This window comes from Lissotriton helveticus, chromosome 12, assembly GCF_964261635.1.
Source record: "Lissotriton helveticus chromosome 12, aLisHel1.1, whole genome shotgun sequence".
Taxonomy (NCBI): domain Eukaryota; kingdom Metazoa; phylum Chordata; class Amphibia; order Caudata; family Salamandridae; genus Lissotriton; species Lissotriton helveticus.
In genome coordinates, this window is record NC_136073.1 from 385827967 (window position 1) to 385855454 (window position 27488).

Consider the following 27488-nt stretch of genomic DNA (forward strand, 5'->3'; position numbering starts at 1 on the left):
CAGACAACCCTAGCACTCACAATCCCACTGACAGACCATCTCAGAGACTCATGCACCCACTCACACACCTTTTCAAAGACTCATGTGCCCACTCACTGACCCACTCACATACTGATGCACTCACTCACAGATCCACTCAGACACTTATGCACCCAGTCATGGACACAGTCAGATACTGACATACCGACTCACTGACACATGCAGACCCACTTAGAGACTGATGCACCCACTCACAGACCAACTGAAACACTCACACATCCAGTCAAAGTCCTACTCATGTATTGATGCACCCACTCACTAATGCACTCAGACACTCATGCACCCATTCACAGACCCACTAAGACAGTCACATATCCACTCACACACCCAGTAAGACTCATGCACCCACTCAGAGACTGACTCAGATACTCATACACCCACTCACAAAGTCACTCAGATAATCATTCACACACTCATTTACCCACTGAGAGACTCATCCATATGCTCACAGACCCTCTCAGGCACTAATGCACCAACTCAATGACTTATTGAGAGATTCATGCACCCACTCACAGGCCCACTCAGATACTCATGCACTCTTTCACAGACCCTCTCAGACAATCACATACCCACTCACAGACCAACTAAGACACACACAAAGACACACATACACCCTATCATAGTCCTACTCAGACACCCACTCACAGATCTACTCAGGCGTGCATGCACCCACTTACAGACCCACTCAGAGACTCATGCACCAACTCACTGACCCAGTCAGACACTGATGCACTCACTCACTCACAGATCCACTCGAACACGTATGCACCCACTCATAGAAATAGTCAGACTCTGACACACCCACTAACAGACCCACTCAAACACTCATGTATCCAGTCACAGACCCACTTAAAGAGTGGCACATTTACTTACAGACACACTCAAACACTCATGCACCCACTCACAGACCAACCAAACACTCATGCCTCCAGTCTCAGACGTACTCAGATATTGACACACCCACTCACATATGCACTCAGAGACTCATGTACCCACTCAAATATCCACTCAGAGACTAAAAATTCTACTCACACACCCACTCAGAAACTCATATGCCTACTCACAGACCCACTCAGACACTCCTGTTCCCATTCACAGACCCACTCAGAGACTCATACATCCATTCACACACACATTCAAAGCCTCATGCACCTACTCACAGGGCCACTCAGAGACTGATGCACCCACTACAGAACTACTCTGACACTCATGTTCCCATTCACCGATCAACTCAGAGATTCATGCACCCACTAACAGACCCAATCAGAGACCCACTGACTGACATACCCAGACACTTATGTTCCCAGAGACCACTCAGAGACTCACACACCCATTCAGAGATACACTCAGACAGGCACCTACTCACTCACCCACTCAGAGACTCATCCACCCACTCACAGACTCACCCAGACACTCATGCACCCACTCACAGATCCACTCACTGACACTTGCAGTCACACATCCACTCAGATACTGCTGCAACCAATCATTCAGCCACTCTGACACTCACCCACTTACAGATTAATGCACCCACTTACAGACCCACTGAAACAATCATGCACCCACACACAGGCCCGCTGAAATACTCACACATCTAGTCACAGACCTACTCAGGTATTGATGCACATATTCACATATGCACTCGGACACTCATACACCCACTCAGAGACTCACTCAGACCCTCACATACTCAGTAAGAGGCATATGCACCCACTCAGAGACCCACTCAGATACTCATACACCCACTCACAAATCCACTCAGATAAGCATTCACCTGCTTACTCACCCACTCAAAGACTCATCCATCCACTCACAGATCCTCTCAGACACTAATGCACCCACTCACTGACCCACTGAGAGACCCATAAACCCTCTCACAGATCCAGTCAGACACTCATGCATACTCTCACAGACCTACTCAGATACTCAGGCACCCACTCACAGACCTACTAAGAAACTCACGCACCAACTCATTGTCCCACTCAGATGCTCACACACCCACTCACAGATGCACACAGGCATGCATTCACACACTCATAGACCCACACAGAGACTCATGCACCCACTCACTAACCCACTCAGACACTGATATACTTACTCACAGAGCCACTCAGAACACATATGCACCCAGTCATAGAAACAGTCAGATACTGATATACCCACTCACAGACCCACTCAGACCCTCATTCACCCAGTCACAGACCCACTTAAAGACTGACACATCTACTTACAGACCCATTCAATCACTCATGCACCCACTCACAGACCAACTGAAACACTCATGCTTCTAGTCACAGACCTAATCAGATATTGACAAACTCACTCACATATGCACTCAGGGACTCATGCACCCACTCACAGATCCACTCAGAGACTCACTTTCAATCACACACCCACTCGGAGACTCATGTGCCCACTCACAGACCCACTCGGAGTCTCATGTTCCAATTTACAGGCCCACTCAGAGACTCACATCCATTCACACACCCACTCAAAGACTCATGCACCCACTCACAGGGCCACTCAAAGACGTATGTACCCCCACAGACCCACTCTGACACTCATGTTCCCATTCACAGATCCACTCAGAGACGCATGCACCCACTAACAGACCCAATCAGAGACTCACACACCCACCGACTGACATACTCAGACAATTACTCGCCTGCTCAGAGACCCATTCATAGACTAACACACCCAGTCATAGATCCAGTCAGGCATGTAACCACTTACCCACCCACTCAGAAACTCATCCATCCACTCACTGATGCAGAAACTCAGGTACACACTCACAGACCCATTCAGGCAATCGTGTGCCCACTCACAGACCCACCAAGACACTCATGCACCCAATCATAGATCCACTCACTGACACATGCAGTCACAAATCTACTCAGATACTGATGCAACCACTCATACACCCACTCAGACACTCATACACTAAGTCACAGACCCACTTAGAGACTGATGCGCCTACTTACAGACCCACTGAAACACTCATGCACCACTCAAAGACCCACTGAAACACTCACACATCTAGCCACAGACCTAATCAGGTATGGATGCACCCACTCACATGTGCACTCAGACACTCAAACACACACTCACAAACCCACTCAGACACTCACATACCCACTCACACACCTACTCAGATAAGTATTCACCCACTCACTCACCTACTAAAAGACTCATCCATCCACTTACAGACCCTCTCAGACACCAATGTACCCACTCACTGACCCACTGAGAGACTCACCCACCTCACAGGCCCAGTCAGACACTCATGCATCCTTTCACAGACCCACTCAGACACGTCATGCACCTACTCACAGAGCTACTAAGACACTCATGCATCCACTCATAGTCCCACTCAGACACTCACACACCCACTCACAGGTCCACTCAGACACTTATGCATCCAGTCATAGAAACAGTCAGATACTGATACTACCACTTACAGACCCACTCCGACCCTCATGCACCCAGTCACAGGCCCACTTAAAGACTTACACATCTACTTAATAGACCCATTCAAACACTCATGCACCCACTCACAAAACAACTGAAACACTGCATCTAGTCACAGGCCTAATCAGATATTGACACACCCACTCACATATACACTCAGAGACTCATGCACCCACTCACAAATCTACTCGGAGACTAACTTCCAATCACACACCCACTCAGAGACTCATGTGCCCACTCACAGACACACTTGGAGTCTCATGTTCCAATTCACAGACCCACTCAGAGAGTAACACATCCATTCACACACCCACTCTAAGACTCATGCAGCCATTCACAGGGCCACTCAGACACTGATGCCCCCCCCACATACCTTCTCTGACACTCATGTTCCCATTCATAGATCTACCCAGAGACTCATCCACTAACAGACCCAATCAGAGACTCACACACCCACTGATTTGCATACTCAGACACTTTTCATTTTGGCTGACAAGAAATTTCGTTAAAATTGGTGAACAACTAAGCAATTTCACATGTATGTTAATAATGGGCCACATTTATAATATGTGTGTATATGTATATAAAATTATATCTAATTATTTATATATATATATATATATATATATATATATATATATACACACACACATATACGCACAGTTGTCTCATCAAACATTTTACAGCAAATTTTGCAGAGATATCCTCAATGAAATAATAGAAGACGTTATGAGTGTTGTAATATGTGGGGTAATTAGCAGTGCATGATGATGGCGTGAGTTATAGTTACCTTAAGGCACGAGTTATAGCAACTTGAGATAATGCTAACTATAACTGCTGAATTTCTATGCTTTTGTGTGTGTAAAATGGGATCCTAACTATAATATGAATTCACATTTTTTTTAGCATTACGTAATATTGTATTACCATACTTTAATCCAACCTGTAACCAACCCCTTGCATTCAGTCTACCCCATATCGCCTTTGTCGTATACTGTGACCAGGCCATGCAACCAACCCCACACTGCACATCAGTCATGTGTATCGGGATGTGGCCAACCCCCAAAAGCAGACAATCCAGGAAAGAGGCATGCAGCCCCTCTCCTAGGCCCAAATATGGTCCTGGGGATCCAATCCCACAGACAATGCCACATTTTTAGGGGAGATTGGTACGTGACCCCCTCCCTGGGCTGTATTCATCCCTGGCGACCCTATCCCCTGGGACCCATATTTAAATTACGGGGAGGGGGCCGAGCAGCCCCCCTCTTTGGGTTGATTTGTATCCACAGGTACCCCATCTCCCAGGTCTCAGCCATTTTAACAAAGGGTAAGGGGGCGCACATCACCCTCCTTGGCCAATATGGGTCTCGGAGACGCTCTCGCCTTGATATTTGGAGATAGGGGCTGAGTGGCCCCCCTCCCCAAGTAATTTCAGCTCTCAGTACACCATCTCCCTGAGCCCAGGCAATATGAATGGGTAAGGGGCATGCAGCCCCCTTTCCTGGGCTAGTATTGCCCCGATGACCACATCTCCTCGGGGGAGGGAGCGTGAAGCCCTTCTCCCCAGGTCAATATTGGCCCTAGGGACACCATCTCTTCGGCCTTGCCATCAAAAAAAGGACAGAGGGGGCATACAGCCCACCTCCCTGGGCGGGTATTGGCCAGAGGACCCAATCCCACAGGGCCTGGCTAATCAGTTAGGGGAGAGGGGGGTGCAAGACCCCCCTCTTTGGTGACCCAGCCAATAATGAGTGGGTGCCCTGGAGGCCACGGTGAGCTCCAGTGCCCCCATGGCCGCAGGCAGCTACACGCCTCCAGTGGGATCTAGCATTGCTCCTGTCCACAAGGAGCAGCTAAAAATGTTGCTCCCCACCAGCCTGTAGGGAAACATATAAAAAGTCTGCTCCCAGCGGACAGGAGAATTTTTTATGCTAGTGCCTACTGGGAGCGGACTTACTGTTTGCTCTCGGTTTGCAGGAGCTTTGAATTGCTCCTGCCAAGTGAGCCAGAGCGGGCAGAGAAACAACTATGTCTCGGGGGTGGACACTCCAGGGGCATAGCTTTGCCTACCCTGGGGGATGTGGTCCCCAGTGTCATTAATAGCTGTCAGAGATGACTGTATGGCACCCCTCCCTTTTTCATTGTATGCTGGGCCCTGGTGGTTGGGGCCCCCAGGGCCGAAATAGCCCCTTGAGGGGGGCTGCATGACCCTCTTCTCCATTATCACTTTCGGCCTGACCCCGGGGGTTGGTGGTCCAAGGGGCCATAATCAGCCTGGGGAGGGGAACCAAGAGAGCTTCCCCCCATTTGTTTTCAGTATCATGGCATATACAGTATATATGAATATTGGAAATGCTATTTATTACCCCTATTGACCGTAGATATCCCCGGACAGTCCTGGATTTTCATGTTCAGCCCCATAATTCAGACAGTTAAAATTAACCAAATTAATATCCCGGTTTTGGGGAGGGGGTCTGTGAGCCTGCATGTTAAATTTGAAATAGAGTGCAGACTCACATTTCCTAGGGACCTCTCCTGCAGTGGCGGCTCCTCCACTAAGGCGGAGGAGCGTTGTCCCACTGCTCAAAATAAAAAATAGAATGCTAATACTGTAACTTTATTATCATTTTATTTTTCCTATTGTAGTCAGCGGTGAGGCGGGCTGGTCAGAGCAGGGGGAGAAGTGATTTGCACTCCCTAAGTGTTCATGACTGTTTGGCCGGCCCTTCTGGGCCAGCCAAACAGTCATGTGCACTTTTTATGTTCCCCACCAGGCTGCTGGTGAGGAACATAACCATACTCCCAATTCACGGCTCACACAAATCACAACACTGCATTTCAGCATTATGATTGGGAGCCTGTGTGCCCAGGTGCTTCCTGCTGCTGGCCGGGACAGGAAGAAGGAAGGTGAAGAGGACGGAGGAGAGGAGGCAGTCGGCTGTTGCAGGAAAGTCCTTTTTTTCATTCACTTCCCCCCTCTCCAGTTGACCCACTACCCACGTCCAGTAGCAACCTGTTCCATTACCATGGGGATAAAAGTGAATTGTTAGGAAGTGTTTTTCCAAAGATTCTTCGGCTGTGCTTTAGTGTCCAACCCCCACATGCATCAACCTATTTAGGAAGTGCAAACGGTGCGAATCGGTAAATTCGGCCGTTTGCACTTCCTAAATACGTTTTTGGGATGCATCACACAGAGTGCCATATTTCGCTATTTTTTGCATTTCTTAAAAATGCAAATGCAATTAAGGAATCGCATTTGTGCGATTCCTTAATTGCAATGCATCATTTTTAAAAAAATTGCGATTTTTGAAATTGGAAGTGCAAATTAACACGAGGTTGACCCTCGTGTTAATTTGCGAAAATGTATAAAAAAGCAAAAAAATGCATTTTTTAAACTTGCATGTTACAGACACACATGTCCTTAGGACATGTGTGTGTGAAACATGCACTTGAAAATACATTTCAGGGGTGCAGGGGGGGGTCCTTTGGACCCCCCTCTGCACCCTTGCAATGCATCAACAAATTGCGAGTGCAAAAAAAAAAATGCAAAACGGCAATGATTCCTATGGGTCTCTAGGCCCATAGGAATCAATGTAATGCCATTCCTTAATTGCGATTCGCAATTAAGGAATCGCAATTTCCGAAAATTAAGAAATCCTAAAAACTTTTAGGATTTCTTGATGCATAGGATTTTGCATTTCCTAAATAGCGATTCCTTAATTTTCGCTATTTAAGAAATGCAAGATCCTAGATTGATGCATGTGGGGGCAAGTGAAGCACACAGCCGAATATTAAAGAGGAACAAATCAGCATTTCAAAGGCCCTCTGCTGACACCATAGCTATCCACTTAGCTTCATCACAACTTGTGGAAGAGAAGGAAAGGGGTAATTTGCACTGTTTTGATTTGAAATGAAGTTAGAAAACTTTAATGCTATTTCACGATTCAAGAAATAGTTATGTTTTCTGATAAGTTCTAAATTGTATCAAAGGCAAACATTTTGGTGTACCCTTGTGCATCTCCACCTTTTCTCCAGTCAATGGAAAATTTGATTCCTACTTTCATTTTTGTGGACTGTCCTGGTTTTTGGTTTTCTGAACCTGGTTACCCTTGTAGTCATGTCTCAAAAGAGACGAAGCCTCAAGTGAGTTAAGAACCTCCTCCTCTCCCTTAATATTGGTAGTAATTAACATAATATGGTGTGCACATCTGAAGATATTGGTTTAGCCATGCCTTTTGCATGGGTGTGTGTTTAAAACAAAAAACTAAAAGTTCATCAAAATCAGGATGGCAAGGGGTTACATTTGTTCAGCAAGGTAAAATCACATTTGAGAGGCCTCATGAATGTTACCTGAGCCTTTTCCCTGTGTAAAGTAATGGTAACAGTCGATCTGTAAGGTGCTAAACTATTTTCTAATGTCACTTTCTCTGTACCCTATTAATAAAAAGGAAGTTGACTTTTGTACTGTGATGGAACAAGGTTTTACTTGTAAAGAGACTTGCTCGGATTCAACCCTCTCAGAATAAAACGTAATGCACTAATAAACATGTTTTGTCTTACTAATATTGCACCACACGACATTTCTAGTATCTAGGGGAAGCTTTTCAATTTGCTTTCTACTAACCATAACCAGATTGTCCTAAAATGGCCGTCGCAATGTGGGAACTTTTCTGCGCATGCGTCTGTCACACTCACGTGACATGACGTATTCTCTGCTTTGGTGGGAAATCTTTGCTTCTGCGCACTAGAACTAAAGATCGCTGCTCTATGTTTACACATGCTAACGCTTTCATTGCTGCTTTTACTAAATTGTTTGTTCTGCTTAATTCCTAATGCTAAAGTTAAAATAAAATAATGAGAATAGAGTAGAGATAAGTAGTATACAGTGCATTCATTTATTCTTTGTTCTACAATTGTTCTTTTTGACTTTGCTATTAGCTCGTGGTTGGACTAATCAAGTACAATCTTGGGTCCCGCAACTGCGCATGTGCTGAAATCACCGAGTCCACAAGCCACGGCATTGAAACCCTGCCAAAGACAGTCTTGCCTGTGATGTTCCTGTGAACCCTCCAAGAGGAAGACAATTTGATAAATTGTTTAACATTGTATTTACTATTAGAACTTTCATTATTGGGTGGAATAAAATGAATGGGAAAATAAAGTTATGGGCGGGAAAGATAATTTACATTATTGAATCAAGTGACCTCATAACTGGTATGGTGTGATGACCTCTCCTCGTCTTTTGACCAATCAAATTGAGGGAATACACACATTTGCAACATTGGGGGGTGGTACACTGCCCTGGAAAATGGTATAACTAAGTTAGGCTTAGCTAGTTAGTTTGTCTGACTTGTCCGAATAGCTGACCTGTCACTGACCCAATGCACTCAATAGGCTATCGAGAGCAGAGGTGCTGGCGAAGAACTCTTTCACGCTTGGCACTTGTTGGTTTCCTAATGTTACGGCCATATGAGCAAATTTGTAATCATTGGACCAGTGAGTGTATACATTGTGTTATCCTTAAACAAAGAGGGAAAGTGAAAAGTGAAAAAAGATAAAAGGAAGAAAAATGAAAAAGAAAAACTAACAATAAAGTTCCAAAGACTAGGTAAATAAATAGCTCTAAATGTGTTTATCCCAGAGATAAGAAGTTGGGTTAATACAAATTAAGTGGCCCCTGAAGAAGAAAGGATGAAAGCTGCAAATCAACTATCCCATAAATCCCAAAAATGTGTTTTTGTAAACGTTTTACTTGTCTGATCAAGAGCTGAGATACGTTTAACTGAGCTAATCTATTTGTGTTTAGTGGGTGGAGTGGGAAGGATCCATTTTACCCAGATCTCCCTTCTCGCCAAAAGGATCAGAACAAACAGTAGTACCCTCTGATTTCTTGAGAGGGGTAGATTTTCTGTTTCTCTCGCCACCCCAAAAATGACTATGGACGCTGTTAGCCCAAACTCTCTACCCATAATTACAGAAATTATATTACTCATGTGGTCCCAGAAGAGCTTTATAGAAGGACACTGCCAAAACATATGTACCTCATCTGCACTAGTTTCCTCGCACTTTGGGCACTTCTTTGTCATTCTGGTCCCCAGTTTGGAAAGTTTCAATGGCGCCCAGTATGCCTTATGGACAGTGAAAAGGTGATTTCTTTTTAATGGGGCAGCTTTCACTTACGACCAAAGAATAGACATAGATACTTGCCCAAGAGATGCGAGGTCGTCGTCCGGCGTGTCCTTCTTCAAGCTCACTGTGAACGGCTTTGATTTCTTATCTACACTCTCGATAATTTGCCAATACCATGCTGCCACTTCCTTTTGAGTTCGTCTGGTACAGATAATATCTTTTACCAAGTCCCCATTCCCGGTTATTTCCTTGCTTGTTGCCTTAGTCCAGCTAAGAATTTTTAAATACTTAAATCTTGATACCGAGTTCAAATCAATCAAATATAACTGTATTCGATTGTTAAAAAGCAATCATAAACGTATACATAAAAAAAACATTTCATTAAAATACATTTCAATTCATTTTACAATCTCACAGTGTTATACATAAAAATGTCATTAATGGCAAGGTTTCCGTTTTGTAACATCCTAATCTCATTAAAGTGCATTATGTGATCATACTCTTTCTACTGTGCATCACTTTTTTCATAAACAATGTAATTGTTGCAACACATAGATGATTATCCAGGTATTGCATGCTTAACATAGCCAGATGGCACTGCCGAAAGCCCATCTCTCTCAATAGCGGCAATAGAAGGCTATGCCTAATCTGGTTATAGAATTTACAAAATAAAATAACATGCATAGTACTTTGGGGGGAAGCATCATCACAGGGGCAGGGCGGTAAATCTTGCATCCAATTATTTACTGTTGGAAAACTAACCAATCTGTGAAAAATTCCAAATCTAAAACGGCATAATAGAAATCTATCATAGTTTTCGGGGACATAAATCAAATAGGGTTTAATATTAAAAGTTGTTTATAACATTTGATGGTGCAGGACAGTAGGTTTTAAAACCTCAGATGTAAGTCTTAAGGAATCCAAAAATGCCAGGCCCTCCTTTTTCAGGTCCTTACGTGACATGGCTGAGATAGTAAGGGGATTTAGAAAATAATCTAACTTCCCAATATCCATTAAAAATGTACATACATAGCTCAGCCAAGGTATCCTCATTGCTCCTTCTAGTTTCAGAATATCTGTCAAAATATCTCTATTCAGCTTTGTCTCATCTTCAGTCCACGGCCTGTGCCATAATAGCACAGGTTCAAGCTTGATGAGATCAGATATATAGGCAAGACCCAATTCTGCATGGCAGTTATAATTAGGAGTGCTCTTAGGAACTGCAAGGATAAACTTTAAAAAGGAGTTCTCAATTACCTGGATGGGCATAGGGTCTGCAAACCCCCATACCCCACTACCGTAAATTGCACCAGATACACATTTGGCTTTGTAGATTTTAATTACCTCCACGGGTGGTCTGGTGCCTAATTTATTCAAGAAAGTCTTGAGGGCAGCCGTCGAGCGGACCATAGCAAGATTTTTCGCTGCCACTGCCTGTCCCCATGACTCACTATGATTAAACAGTATGCCTAGGTAGGAAAATTGCTTAGTGGATTCAAGTTTCTGTCCTGCTATAAAAATGGCCCTTTTAGTTTTTAGGTGCCTGCCACAGTGCATGGTGAAAATGTTGATGTATTTACTCTTAGGCCCAACTCACTCATAAGGAGGGCAAAACTATCCACCACGCGCTGAAGTTCCACTTGAGTACGAGACATTAGCACAGCATCATCAGCGTACAAAAGCGCCGGGGTTGAACGACCGGCTACATATGGGGGATCTAGACTATTATTACACAGGGCTTTCTCCAAACCATTTATGTACAAGTTAAAAAGGAATGGGGCCAGGACACAGCCCTGCCTGACACCACTCCTGATTGGGATTTTGCCCGTTCGTTCCCCCTTCAGGCCATAACGGACGCGGGCTGAAGCGTCACTATAAAAACGTTTAAGATAATAAATAATATTTTCTTCAACCCCAAGTTGTCCCAACAATATCCATAGTTTGGAATGCACCACACAGTCGAATGCGGCCGAGAGGTCAACAAAGGCCAGGAACAAGTTCCCTTTCTTGGCCCTTGTGTACTTCCTGACTAGCATTAAAATATTTAGGCCCTGTTCCACTGTTCCTAAGCCAGAACGAAAACCATATTGAAAATCAGATAAAATAGAATTATCCTCGGCCCAGACCAAGAGCCGGTTCAAGATTATTCGGCCCACTATTTTAGTGAATGAATCTAAAAGGGAAATGGGTCTATAACAACCCGGGTCATGTCTATCCCCCTTTTTATAGATGGGCACTATTGTAGATTCCACCCAGGTGGGCAAAAAATCTGAAACACAGCTAGCATTAAGTACCTGGACCAGAAGGGGCCCCACAGGGAAATGGTAGCTTTAAAAATATCTATAGGGATGATAGAGCGCGCAGGTCACCCGACTATAATTTTACCATAGGTACACTTGGGCCCATAAATTCAATTTACCATATTTATAAATCGGGTAACCTACACTCTACTACCAGTAATCCAATACCTAAATATTTCCTATACCTTGGACTTACCAATCCTTGTCCTTGGCACCTATGACCACTATGGATCAGGGAGCTAGCTGCAAAGATAAGCAGTCAAACAGAAATACCAATACATTGATAATAATTGCACTCATGTAATAACCACAGACTCAGGAGGTTTTGAAAACCTTTATCTATTCTTCATCAAGAGTTGAAAGCATTAGGTTCACAGCAAGTAAACTATCAATAACCAGAATCATGAAAAACGTATAACCATGTAAGAAGAATATAAAGCCAACCATTTAGAAGTCTAAAGGGAAGGTCAGAAAAAGGAGCATACTGAAAATAAACGTCTTGGAATCAGACTGGAAATGGTGTTTTCTAAAGGATGGGGAAAATAAGGAACATGCTAGAATGTCACAGTTTTTTGTTTCCTACAGGATGGGTAACAAAAGGGAACATGAAACAATAATGACGAAAACCGAGTTCACCATGTAACTATAAGTGGGTAAGAATTTAGAACACGCTAATAATTCAGAATGACCACTTTAGTACCATATAGGGAGGGTATAGAAAAGGAACATCTATTTATTCAGAGACAGTACTTTAGTATCCATCTATAAGGTAGGGAAAAAATGGAACATGCTAATAAAGGCACTTTCACGACTTCAGTATTTTGTCACCAGAGAAGGGGAAAAGAAAGGAACATATGCAATTATAACTTTAGCAAGATTTCAGGAAAGGGTAAAGGAAAAAGGACGCAAGTGTGTTTCCCTCACAGATTTATATTTACCTAGAACGGTGTTGAGACCAACCCTGGCCACGGGTCAGTTAAAGACAGAAGAAACCCCAAGGAAAGCGATTGCCAGTAGGCCAGCAGGTACAGTATGGAAACCAGGACAGGAAACCCAGATTTGGATCAGAACCGGACCACCAAGGTTGAGACCAGCACCCGCAATTCAGTTGCAACGCTTGCGCTACTCCTTCTCTGCAGCTATCAGTCAGAACCCTGAATGGGTTATCGAATTCCCCAGCAAAGTGCTTTGCCAGTACTTAGGTTCCCAAAACCCCGACTGGGTCTGTGAATTTATCTGACAGAGTGCTCCGCAGCACCTCTGTTTCTTGATCAGCTATTGAGTGCGTTGGGTCAGTGACAGGTCAGCTATTTGGGCAAGTCGGACAAATTCTCTAGCTAAACCTAGGCTAGTTATACTGTTTTCAGGTCAGTGTACCACCCCCCAAATGTTGCAAGTGTAAGGATCCCCAATTTCGATTGGACAAAGGAAAGGACAGGTCATCACACCAACTAGGATTTGACTTTCTCAAGCTCATAATTTGCATTTTCCGAATATGCCCATCGAACTTCAGGTTCTCATGATGTCTTCATTTGTACAACAATACATGTTCTATTTACAAATACATTGTATTCGTCTAGAGTTCGTAAGGTGAAGTTCTCATGAGCATCTTCTCAGTCAGTCAGCTCCTTGGCAGTATTTCAAAGGTCATCTGCTTCGGGAGATTCGCAGATCTCGCGCAGACTCAGTTTCACCCATGATGGAGGGCGGCAAAGGATAGCAAGCCATATTTCGCAATGTACCATGAAATAGAAAAGAAACAGTTTTAGAACCCAGAAAAAATGAATGCACTGTATACCATGAATCTCTACACTACTCCCATTATTTTATAATAACTACAACCTTAGGATTAATGCTGAACGAACAGCATATCAAAAGCAGCAATGCAAGCTTCAGGCATGTGAGAACACAAAGCAGCCATTTTCGCTCTAATGCGCAAACGCAACAGATTCCCACCAGAACTGCGTGTACGTCACGTCACATGGGTATGACCGACACATGCGCAGTAGAAATTCCCACGTAGCAGCAGCCATTTTAAGTAGCACGCGTATTAGGATTAGAGAACACATAAGCAAGCGTCTCTCGGACACCCAAAATGTCAGAATAAGGGGTAAATTAATAAGGCAAACAGGTTGAATAGTTTAATTAAGGTTATTCGAGGTTCATGAATACAAGCAAGGCGCTTTACGTGCGAATCCTTGCTCCATCAGGGACACCGTCCAGACCAGGGGCCTTCCCACCCTGACTTACATGCAAGGCTTTTTCGACCTCTTCTAGGGTGAACATTAAGTTTCTGGAGGTGAAGTGGGCAATAGAGACAGAGGGAGTACTCGTCAAACCCTCACCCTCATAAACTTTAGAAAAATGGCCAATCCAATTCAGGAATTGCAATCTCTAGTCTGGAATCAACCTCTTCTCTAAGAAAGGGAGTTCTAATAATCTTCCAGAAGCCCGCACTATCGTTCTTACCTGAAGCTAGATGCAGGGCTTCCCAAGCTTCTACTTTTAGCTTGTTTTTTCTGTTTTTTATAGCGATTTTATACTCTTTCCTCAGTCTACTAATTTCCTCAGCACACATAGGTTTCTTATGCAATTCTTTCTTCAGAAGTGTATAAGCTCTAGTGCAGTCAAACCATCCTCCTTTTTGTTTGGCATTTTTACACTGTCTCGTAAGGGAGGTCTTAATTTCACTAGAAATAGTGCGGAAAGCTGCAAGGAGCATTTCGGGTGTCGAATCTTCCCTCAAACAAATCGCTAGCTCAGATGTGCATTTACCAATTAGTGTGTTAAGTATTGCAGTTTGATCCAGCAAATCCCATTTTAACGAATACCCATTTATGCTACTGATAGACAGATTTTCAGCCACACAGTCCCTTTCTATTTTACGTGTTAAGGTAGACTTCTTTGGGATCAGAATGGTTACACAGAGCGGAAAGTGGTCACTTAACGCAATATCTGAGACCTTAAAAGAGTAAACTCTATTTGCGTGTTTATTTGTTATAAGAGCATAATCAATAATAGAAGCACAACCCCTCCCATTAAATGTTGGAGATAGGGAAGATGGTATCATACTAACTTCGTTTGCAAATCCCAAATCAAATTTACCAAGCAATTCATTAAATTGTTCACCCAAGACGGAATGATTGAAGTGTGACTGGCACATGCCATCTTCCCGTGTCATTCCACACCTGTTATCATCCATCATGTTACACAAAATACAATTAAAATCTCCTAAAAAGAGTATCATCAAATCATGTCTAAAAACCTTATCCTGTAAATAAAGTTCTTTGCCCAATTTTTTGAAGACATTAGATACATCAGCAAGGGGAATATTATTATGTAGATTGAGCAGGGCAATTGGAATATCAGAAGCCAAAACAAGTATCAAGAGTTGGAAATAGATATCTTTAACAGGTTCTGTGACCCTTATTATATTCATCTTATTGGACAAATAAATGCTCAATCCCCCCTTCGCTCTTCCATGTATTACCTCCACAGCTGGGGTATGGAAGGTCTTAAAACCATCAAGATGGACCAGATCCCTACTCCATGTTTCTTGGAGGCAAATTAAATCGGGAATAAGGATAAAGTCCTGCCATAGTGGATTACCAATTTTAGATTTAATGCCGGCAATGTTCCAAGAGGAAACACTGCATAGCGGGAGGACCAGTGGGGGAGAAACAGGAGCGACAGCAACAGGACTATGATCTACAGATAAGGTCACAGTCCTATGCTCGCTCCCTATCTCTAACTCCGTTTCCTGAACCTCCAGGCCTCCTATGGAGCCCTCAACCCCTATCATGTTAGGAACTTTCCCCCTACCTAACTTTAGATTTTCCCCATGGCTAACAGCAGACATACGGTCAGCTGCTATTACTGGGGGATTTTGTAGGGTGTCTAACTGTAGTCAATCATTATTATCTAGTCCGCTAAGGATGTCAAAGGGATTAAATGTTGGAATAACATATCTTTCTCCCATTTGTCCCCCTGATGTAATAGTGGACGAGGGGGACCTTAAGACCTAACCGGCTGCAGGGGGCAATAGAAAAAATCGAGGGGGAGGATGTTAACAAAATCAGGATCAACAGACCCAGTACAACCCCTCTCGATTATATTATGAACCATCATAGGTGACCGAAATGTTAAAATTACACAGTCCCCGCTCAGTGATTTATTTGACATACCCACCCAGCTCACTCTTCTGGCCATTTTAAATTCAGAAAACAAAGAGTTACTGGGTCCAAGCTTAGTAGATATAAAATGGAGGGATTTGTTCCTCAAAGTTGACCAATGTTCGAAGACATTGGGGGGGGGGGGAACATTAGCTACCACCACTGTATATGGCAGTGCTTCATGAGGTAGATTTAAAATAGATACGGTTGAAGTTACACCCAAAATGTCAGAATAAGGGGTAAATTAATAAGGCAAACAGGTTGATTAGTTCAATTAAGGTTATTCGAGGTTCATGAATACAAGCAAGGCGCTTTACGTGGGAATCCTTGCTCCATCAGGGACACCGTCCGGACCAGGGGCCTTCCCACCCTGACTTACATGCAAGGCTTTTTCGACCTCTTCTAGGGTGAACATTACGTTTCTTGAGGTGAAGTGGGCAATAGAGACAGAGGGTGGACTCGACAAACCCTCACCCTCATAAACTTTAGAAAAATGGCCAATCCAATTCAGGAATTGCAATCTCTAGTCTGGAACCAACCTCCTCTCTAAGAAAGGGAGTTCTAATAATCTTCCAGAAGCCCGCACTATCGTTCCTACCTGAAGCTAGATGCAGGGCTTCCCAAGCTTCTACTTTTAGCTTGTTCTTTCTGTTTTTTATAGCGATTTTATACTCTTTCCTCAGTCTACTAATTTCCTCAGCACACATAGGTTTCTTATGCAATTCTTTCTTCAGAAGTGTATGAGCTCTAGTGCAACTAGAGTCAAACCATCCTCCTTTTTGTTTGGCATTTTTACACTGTCTCGTAAGGGAGGTCTTCATTTCACTAGAAATAGTGAGGAAAGCTGCAAGGAGCATTTCGGGTGTCGAATCTTCCCTCAATCAAATCGCTAGCTCAGATGTGCATTTACCAATTAGTGTGTTAAGTATTGCAGTTTGATCCACCAAATCCCATCTTAATGAATAAACATTTATGCTACCGATAGACAGATTTTCATCCACACTGTCCCTTTCTATTTTACGTGTTAAGGTAGACTTCTTTGGGATCAGAATGGTTACACAGAGCGGAAAGTGGTCACTTAACGCAATATCTGAGACCTTAAAAGAGTAAACTCTATTTGCGTGCTTATTTGTTATAAGAGCATAATCAATAATAGAAGCACAACCCCTCCCATTAAATTTTGGAGATAGGGAAGATGGTATCATACTAACTTCGTTTGCAAATCCCAAATCAAATTTACCAAGCAAATCATTAAATTGTTCACCCAAGACGGAATGATTGAAGTGTGACTGGCACATGCCATCTTCCCGTGTCATTCCACACCTGTTATCATCCATCATGTTACACAAAATACAATTAAAATCTCCTAAAAAGAGTATCATCAAATCATGTCTAAAAACCATATCCTGTAAATAAAGTTCTTTGCCCAATTTTTTGAAGACATTAGATACATCAGCAAGGGGAATATTATTATATAGATTGAGCAGGGCAATTGGAATATCAGAAGCCAAAACAAGTATCAAGAGTTGGAAATAGATATCTTTAACAGGTTTCTTTGACCCTTATTATATTCATCTTATTGGACAAATAAATGCTCAATCCCCCCTTCGCTCTTCCATGTATTACCTCCACAGCTGGGGTATGGAAGGTCTTAAAACCATCAAGATGGACCAGATCCCTACTCCATGTTTCTTGGAGGCAAATTAAATCGTGAATAAGGATAAAGTCCTGCCATAGTGGATTACCAATTTTAGATTTAATGCCGGCAATGTTCCAAGAGGAAACACTGCATAACGGGAGGACCAGTGGGGGAGAAACAGGAGCGACAGCAACAGGACTATGATCTACAGATAAGGTCACATTCCTATGCTCGCTCCCTATCTCTAACTCCGTTTCCTGAACCTCCAGGCCTCCTATGGAGCCCTCAACCCCTATCATGTTAGGAACTTTCCCCCTACCTAACTTTAGATTTTCCCCATGGCTAACAGCAGACATACGGTCAGCTGCTATTACTGGGGGATTTTGTAGGGTGTCTAACTGTAGTCAATCATTATTATCTAGTCCGCTAAGGATGTCAAAGGGATTAAATGTTGGAATAACATATCTTTCTCCCATTTGCCCCCCTGATGTAATAGTGGACGAGGGGGACCTTAACACCTAACCGGCTGCAGGGGGCAATAGAAAAAATCGAGGGGGAGGATGTTAACAAAATCAGGATCAACAGACCCAGTACAACCCCTCTCGATTATATTATGAACCATCATAGGTGACCGAAATGTTAAAATTACACAGTCCCCGCTCAGTGATTTATTTGACATACCCACCCAGCTCACTCTTCTGGCCATTTTAAATTCAGAAAACAAAGAGTTACTGGGTCCAAGCTTAGTAGATAAAAAATGGAGGGATTTGTTCCTCAAAGTTGACCAATGTTCGAAGACATTGGGGGGGGGGAACATTAGCTAGCACCACTGTATATGGCATTGCTTCATGAGGTAGATTTAAAATAGGTACGGTTGAAGTTACACCCAAAATGTCAGAATAAGGGGTAAATTAATAAGGCAAACAGGTTGATTAGTTCAATTAAGGTTATTCGAGGTTCATGAATACAAGCAAGGCGCTTTACGTGCGAATCCTTGCTCCATCAGGGACACCGTCTGGACCAGGGGCCTTCCCACCCTGACTTACATGCAAGGCTTTTTCGACCTCTTCTAGGGTGAACATTAAGTTTCTTGAGGAGAAGTGGGCAATAGAGACAGAGGGAGGACTCTTAAAAACCTCACCCTCATAAACTTTAGAAAAATGGCCAATCCAATTCAGGAATTGCAATCTCTAGTCTGGAACCAACCTCTTCTCTAAGAAAGGGAGTTCTAATAATCTTCCAGAAGGCCGCACTATCGTTCCTACCTGAAGCTAGATGCAGGGCTTCCCAAGCTTCTACTTTTAGCTTGTTCTTTCTGTTTTTTATAGCGATTTTATACTCTTTCCTCAGTCTACTAATTTCCGCAGCACACATAGGTTTCTTATGCAATTCTTTCTTCAGAAGTGTATGAGCTCTAGTGCAACTAGAGTCAAACCATCCTCCTTTTTGTTTGGCATTTTTACACTGTCTCGTAAGGGAGGTCTTCATTTCACTAGAAATAGTGAGGAAAGCTGCAAGGAGCATTTCGGGTGTCGAATCTTCCCTCAAACAAATCGCTAGCTCAGATGTGCATTTACCAATTAGTGTGTTAAGTATTGCAGTTTGATCCACCAAATCCCATCTTAATGAATAAACATTTATGCTACCGATAGACAGATTTTTATCCACACTGTCCCTTTCTATTTTACGTGTTAAGGTAGACTTCTTTGGGATCAGAATGGTTACACAGAGCGGAAAGTGGTCACTTAACGCAATATCTGAGACCTTAAAAGAGTAAACTCTATTTGCGTGCTTATTTGTTATAAGAGCATAATCAATAATAGAAGCACAACCCCTCCCATTAAATTTTGGAGATAGGGAAGATGGTATCATACTAACTTTGTTTGCAAATCCCAAATCAAATTTACCAAGCAATTCATTAAATTGTTCACCCAAGACGGAATGATTGAAGTGTGACTGGCACATGCCATTTTCCCGTGTCATTCCACACCTGTTATCATCCATCATGTTACACAAAATACAATTAAAATCTCCTAAAAAGAGTATCATCAAATCATGTCTAAAAACCTTATCCTGTAAATAAAGTTCTTTGCCCAATTTTTTGAAGACATTAGATACATTAGCAAGGGGAATATTATTATATAGATTGAGCAGGGCAATTGGAATATCAGAAGCCAAAACAAGTATCAAGAGTTAGAAATAGATATCTTTAACAGGTTCTGTGACCCTTATTATATTCATCTTATTGGACAAATAAATGCTCAATCCCCCCTTCGCTCTTCCATGTATTACCTCCACAGCTGGGGTATGGAAGGTCTTAAAACCATCAAGATGGACCAGATCCCTACTCCATGTTTCTTGGAGGCAAATTAAATCTTGAATAAGGATAAAGTCCTGCCATAGTGGATTACCAATTTTAGATTTAATGCCGGCAATGTTCCAAGAGGAAACACTGCATAACGGGAGGACCAGTGGGGGAGAAACAGGAGCGACAGCAACAGGACTATGATCTACAGATAAGGTCACAGTCCTATGCTCGCTCCCTATCTCTAACTCCGTTTCCTGAACCTCCAGGCCTCCTATGGAGCCCTCAACCCCTATCATGTTAGGAACTTTCCCCCTACCTACCTTTAGATTTTCCCCATGGCTAACAGCAGACATACGGTCAGCTTCTATTACTGGGGGATTTTGTAGGGTATCTAACTGTAGTCAATCATTATTATCTAGTCCGCTAAGGATGTCAAAGGGATTAAATGTTGGAATAACATATCTTTCTCCCATTTGCCCTCCTGATGTAATAGTGGACGAGGGGGACCTTAACACCTAACCGGCCGCAGGGGGCAATAGAAAAAACCGAGGGGGAGGATGTTAACAAAATCAGGATCAACAGACCCAGTACAACCCCTCTCGATTATATTACGAACCATCATAGGTGACCGAAATGTTAAAATTACACAGTCCCTGCTCAGTGATTTATTTGACATACCCACCCAGCTCACTCTTCTGGCCATTTTAAATTTAGAAAACAAAGAGTTACTGGGTCCAAGCTTAGTAGATAAAAAATGGAGGGATTTGTTCCTCAAAGTCGACCAATGTTCGAAGACATTGGGGGGGGGAGGAACATTAGCTAGCACCACTGTATATGGCAGTGCTTCATGAGGTAGATTTAAAATAGGTACGGTTGAAGTTACATTAGCCTCTCTATTATCCTCTACTCTTCTTATTTGTCTTACATTCTCGTTAGTATTTATTTGGACAGGACCAGATGGACCAGGTGCATTAGGTCCGATATTACCCCTAGACTCTGTGGGCTCCAGTCGTCCATTAGCTTCACTATTTTTGGATTGAGTTTGAGTTACTGGAACCCTTGATGTATTGTTAAGCATTCCATTTAAGTCCTTAAAAATTGGTTGCGGTAATATGGGGATTAATTTGTCCTAAACAGGCTTTTGATTACTAACAAGCTTTTCCTCCATATTAGTTACCCTGGTTTCTATATTCATAACTTTTAAACGGATAGGTTCTAGAAGAGTTGTCAAAAGTGTCTCCATTCTTCCCCAAAAGCACTCCTCAGCTGCTTGATTGCCTATGCTACTTGAAGGAAAAATACTATCTGTCTGACTGTTAATATTTTTTCCTTTTATTCCAGTTGGTTTTACAGGAATTTTTCGCTGTTTATGGCCGACATTCCCTTTAGCATTTTTTGCGAGTGACCCTTCCTTATTAATGTGTTTTAACTTACGTCTTGCCTTCTGCCCTCTAGTCGTTACATGCGGGCTATCGTTATTAACACTTGACAAAGAGGAGGAGCCAAGCTCGCGTCCGAGATGGCCGCGCTTTAGCTCGGCTCCGTCTACTTTCCTGTTCCAAACATAAATCCTGCTTTTCTCCTGCCCCTGGACGATACTTTCTGCTACGCTGTGGATCTGAGACGATTTATAGGCACTCACCGTCTGTTCCGGTTGTCTCTGGGTGCCGTGGTTCCGGAGCTGTGCCTTCGCTCGCTTCGGGGCCTCCGGAGCGGACTGGCCTGAGTCTCCTTGGCGGCACCCGGACAGGGCGCTACGCTATGGCGGGACCTTGCTGGCGTAGTGGGCTCTACCGACGAGGCGGATGTGCGAAGAGGCCGGTTGCGGCTTTCTGGCCTGATCAGGCGGTTCCACGGCCTGGGGTGGAGGCGCTGCCTTCTTTCGCGGGACTCACCGTAAATGTGGCTTGTCCCCCCCTTTGTTCTCCGGTCCGGCCATTTTGAGTGCCTTCGCCCGGACTCGGAGAACGGGGCCGGCGGCATCGGGGGGACGGCGATCCTCCTTCTTCTGGTGGCCCCCCTTCCTGCTCTGGACGTGCCTCTTCTGGTGGCTGACTGAATTCCGTTTGCCTTGCTGCGGCCCGGTCGGGGGTCGAGGATCGTTGCGACCCCGCCGGGCTTCCAAAATGGCGGCCGACACTGTATATCTCAGCCGGGCCGAGATGGGCGGCGGCGGTCCACGATGTGGCATGGAAGCGGGATACTGTAAAGGTGTTCCTACACTTGCCGACATCCTTGCCGCCCTGCGCTCCTGGGGTACTCCTGTGGCCGCACCCGCTGTTCGCATGGAGGAGGCTCGTTTTGCTGGGCCGTTTGAGCCCCCCTTGACGTGTGCGGCTACGTCGCTGCTAGCTGCGGCTGGAACTATCCTGGCAATTGTGGACCCGGAGACGGCCGTCTCTACGGATGTGCGGAGTTCCGCTGCCCTCCATCTTGATGTGTCCTCTCCTGTGCTGTGGGTCGGTGGGCCGGGTCCTGTCCGAGCCGGTCTTGGTGATTCTTCCTGTTCTTCATCTCCTCGAATGGCCGAGCATAGATCCGGTGCTGACTCCGCTGGTTCGGCTTCTTTTGGATCCTCTTCGGAACTGTGCCTGCATGGTGTACAATGGTTTCTGAACGTTCCGGTTCATCCGAGTGGTACACTGACTGTCTTCTGTGGATTGCAGTTTGACCTCCCTGTTCTTTGCCTCCTGTTCCTCGTGGTCTGGTTCTTTGTGAGGCGGACTGCCGCAGAATTGGAAAAACAAGGACAGGGATGAGACGATTTTGCCTTGGTGGACTGATGTCTTGTAATGGCTGGATGATCGGCTGGTATGATATGATCATGTTGGATTTTTGTCGTATTCCTGGACTGTATCCTTAAACTCTTTTTCTTCCCGTGGACATTGATGTTTCGGACGGGAGGGTGGGTGCCTATGATTCTGTTTTATGGCCCTCTCCCGTGTTCCTTTTTCCCTTGTTCCTTCTTTTCTCCCCCCTTTTTTTGTCTTTATGGTTCTATCTTGCTTTAGCTCTTCTATATTTCGGGTTCTGATTAGGGCGACAGGCACGCTGCTGGGGGGTAGGCCATAGCCTTCTGCAGGGGTGCAGGGTGGGCTTGCGGGGTGGGGGGGGGGGGTCTGTTTTTTTTTGTGGGGTTTCTCTTTCCCCTCATTTTTCTTGACCTTTTGGTTCTATGGCTCTTGTGTGTCCTCTTTTTCGGGACGCGGTCTTAGCATGTGTCCCTCTGGGTGGCTTATTTTTGATACACTAGTCGTTTGATCCTACTGTGACTTTGGCTCACTACGTACTTTGCTTCCGGTTACTACTGGTGCTGTATATCGATCTGTGGTTTTCGACCTCGTTTGCCATGGGGCGCGTGCTTGGGGTTGCGCTCTCTCTTTCACCTTTTGTCCCCTTTTTTCCTCTTTCTTCTCCCTTCCTCCCCCCTCTCGTGGGGGGGTTTTTCCTTATTCCCTGGGTTGTGTGACGGAGGGCTTTATTTGATAAGCTTTTTCGATTTCGTTTGATATATGTTTTTGTTGTGGTGGGTGGGCGTTGAACGGCGATTGTCACTGTTTTAATGGCGATACTCCTATTCTGATTTTGTCGATATGTGTTTGATACTATTGAGTTATCCTGTATTTTCTGCTGCGGCCTGCTCGCGGCCTACCACGGCCCTCCGAGACTTCCTACCTGTTATTATCCTGTCATACCCGTTATTATATTAGAAAATCAACCTTCTCGTATCCTGCCCCTGTGGGTTACTGTATGGCTTTAAGCCCGTATTTCCTGTATGTTTTGTTGTGATATTCTGTATGCGTCTTTGTATTCCTGAATATGTTCCTTATTTGTGGTGGCCGGCCCGCTGGGTTGTAGGTCCGTATTTGTGAGCATTTTATGTACAATAAAGGTATTAAAAAAAATAAATAAAAAAAAAACACTTGACATAGAGACAGAAATCGGGCTAGACGGTGTATCAAACCCCAACTTTTCAGTAAGGTCCTCAATCAAAAGTGGAGGCTCAGAGGTTACATTACTCGGGGAAATTGTCAGTGTCAAAGATAGCCTAGTTAAAGAGGGAAAGGGTTCAGATGGCGTATTACCCGTGGCAGACACGATGTCATTTGTTAGTAAGATAGGTTGAGCCCCCGGCAAGCCCACAAAAGAAGGTGCTAATATCGAGTCCTGGGAATTTATAGTGAACATCGATATGTTAGTAGCCGGCAAAGGGGGAAGCGTACCAGCTGGAAGGGAGAGGCGCCTCTCTGTGCTTTTAATGGCAGACGCGACTACCCCTATAGTTTTTTGCAGCATTCGATCAATTGCTGTCAGACTAGGGAGAGGAGTATTTAACACTATCCTTTGCTTTGTAACAGGGGCAGACTGTGTGGGAATATTCTTACCCATAATTTGGCACTGAGATTTACAGGAAAATCCTAGATTAATATGAGAAACAATACAACAGTACTAAGATTCACAGAAGCAATTCATGCACTAAGGTACAGAAAAATGGGCTCTTATTTAAAAGTAAAATTACATTTTGATAAAGTATTGCTAGTTATACCTAATAAAAAGGTGACTGTTTAACACCAGGAAACATTAACACATTAGCTCGTTAAGTACTGGGACCATGAACCAAGGGGGGGTGGCCCAGCCTCTCCCGGCCCCGGACGGCCACAGACGGCCCGCCCTTTGACCGGGCTTAGCCCGGCATGGCCCGCGTGCGGACCCGCGACGCGGGTGCTCTGCTCAGTTTTAAGCGCCTCCGGGCGCGGGATGGTCGGTTGCGGCTTCCTGCCACTTGGGCTCCTGGGCAATGTTGTCCCCCCCTCTCTGCGGCCGTGCAGGTGTAGAAAAGAGCTACAGTGGCGGGGGGGAGACACGAGACCCGAACCAGGAGCTGTTATGGCGGAGGAAGGAGCAGAGCAGGATCAAGGAGGGCGGTGGCAGGTAGATTCAATGTGCCCCCAAAGTCAAAGTCAGCAGAGCACCCGCTCCACCGAGGCTCTGCTTAGTTTTAAGCACCTCCGGGCGCAGGATGGTAGGTGGCGGCTTCCTGCCGCTTGGGCTCCTGGGCAATGTAGTCCCCCCCTCTCTGCGGCCGTGCAGGTGTGGTAAAGAGCTACGGCGGCGGGGGGGGGACACGAGACCCGAGCCAGGAGCTGTTATGGCAGAGGAAGGAGCAGCGCGGGATCAAGGCGGGCGGTGGCAGGTAGATTAAATGTGCCCCCAAAGTCAAAGTCAGCAGAACTCTTAGCTACCGAGTTATTAGTAAGAGTAGAGAAGCACTGCCACAGGATTAACTCCTCTTCTACTGTTAATTCTCCCCATTGCAGTATCCCGGCTCTACGTAGGGGAAGAGCCATGGCGTCTTGTAAGCATGCCGGAGTACCCGGAGAGTCCCAAATGGGTGACTCTTCATTATAGTAGGGTATACCTAGCAGTAACCTTACTTGAACCCAGATTTTGGTGGCAGCTTTAAGAGTCTTCAGTTTAACCTTTTTGAAGAACTGGGGATGACCGAATTTTAAAAGGAAGAAGTCAGATTGTGTATTATGTGTCTGAGTTAGAGGTTTACCTAAAGGCGAATAGGTCTGACTACTGTTTAGTAGTTGGCACAAATGTGGAAAGCACAATAATATAGATACAAATCAGGGGTGGTTATAACCCCATTAGCTTTTTTCCTCCAAAGTTTTTTCTGGGAAATTCTGGGATTTTTCCTACCCCACATAAAGGAAGAGAATAACCCCTGTGCTTTCCTGAACCAAATTTTTGAAAATTCTAAAGGGATAGTGTCAAACAAGAAAGTAAATGTTGGTTGAATAGACATTTTCAGCCAATTGGATCTGCCCAAAATAGAGAGTGGAAGGAGCTCCCATGTCTGCCACTGCTGTCGCACACCTGCCAAAGTTCTTTCGAAATTTATTTGGGCTATCTTGTCTAAATTTTTTATAATTTGCATCCCGAGGTATCTTATTTGTTGTTTTTCAAGAGCACTCTTATAGGGGGAATTCCATATCATCAGCTCTGTCATTTCTTGATTTGCAGCGTATCCAGACACTTTCCCAAAATTCTCCAACTGGGACCGAATTTCCGGAAGGGCCTGTTCTACATCCCTTGTCAAAATCATAAGATCATCGGCATATAAGCCTATTTTCTTCTCCCAACCCAAACAACTAAAGGGGGGAATACTGTGACACGATCTTAGTTTAAGTGCCAGAGGCTCAATATATAAGGTGAAAAGTAAGGGGGAGAGGGGGCAGCCCTGTCGGGTCCCTCGTGAAATTTTAAGTTGTTTTGTTAAATTTCCATTTACCAGGACCCTGGCAGTGGGGTTTTAAAAAGGGCCTTTACTGCTGTAACAAACGTTTCTCCCAAATTAAAGTGTTGGACTGCTTCTATTAGGAAGGTCCAGCTGACCCTGTCTAAGGCCTTGGCAGAATCGAATGTTAAAACTGCCAATGGGATCTCATATAGATTTCACAAATCTATCGCTCCGATGAGGTCTTGGGTTAGTTCGTTCAGTTGTCTCCCTCTCATAAAACCCCTCTGATCTGAATGAACTATAGAGCCTGCAACTTTGTCTAGCCTTTTGGTGAGAATTTGGGTGCAGAATTTGTGGTCGCTATTTAAAAGTGAGATGGGTCTGTAAGATTCACATAATTGCAGATTTTTATTGGGTTTCGGCATTATCGTAATTGTGGCATCATTCCAGGATGCTGGTAACTCCTGAGCCTGAATATGTTTGGAATTAAAAAGTTGATGCAGAAATTGTGCCAACTCCTCCTTTAATATAATATATGCTTCCTTTGGGATGGCATCAGGGCCTGCTGCTTTCCCTTTTTTTAGTGTTTCAATAACTTGCAGTACTTCCTCTAACGTGATTTGATTATTCAAGTTATTTTTATCTATGTCTGAAAGAGTGGGAAGTTGAAGATCTTGAAAGAAGGCTTCCAGTTGTTCTTTAGGTAAGCTTAAATCTTCAGCAAAAAGATCTGAAAAGAATTGAACAAAAGCTTCCTCAATCTCAGAATCTCCCTCTATTAACTTCCCTGTGGTCGAACATTTTAAGCTCTTTACAGTGTTTCTGACATATTCAGATGTAGTTTTCCAAGCCAGAAATTTTCCACACCCTTCTCCATATTCATGGTGTGCTAGTTTGCTTTCCTCCCATTTATTTTTGTTTCTGGCCTATAGGTAGTCAATCAACTCATTATTGGCTAGAGTTAGCTGTTGAATATTGAATGGATCAGTTGGAGTTTGTTCTAAATTTAAAGATTTTTGGGCTATCTTTCCTTCCATTCTTTTAATATTGTCTTTTGCCTTTTTATTGTGTGCAATGGAGAGAGAGGTTAATAGCCCTCTTAAAAAGGATTTGTAGGAGTCCCAAACTATATAGTGGGTTGCTGAGTTTATATTGATTAAAAAGAACTCTTTTATAGCGATTTTTA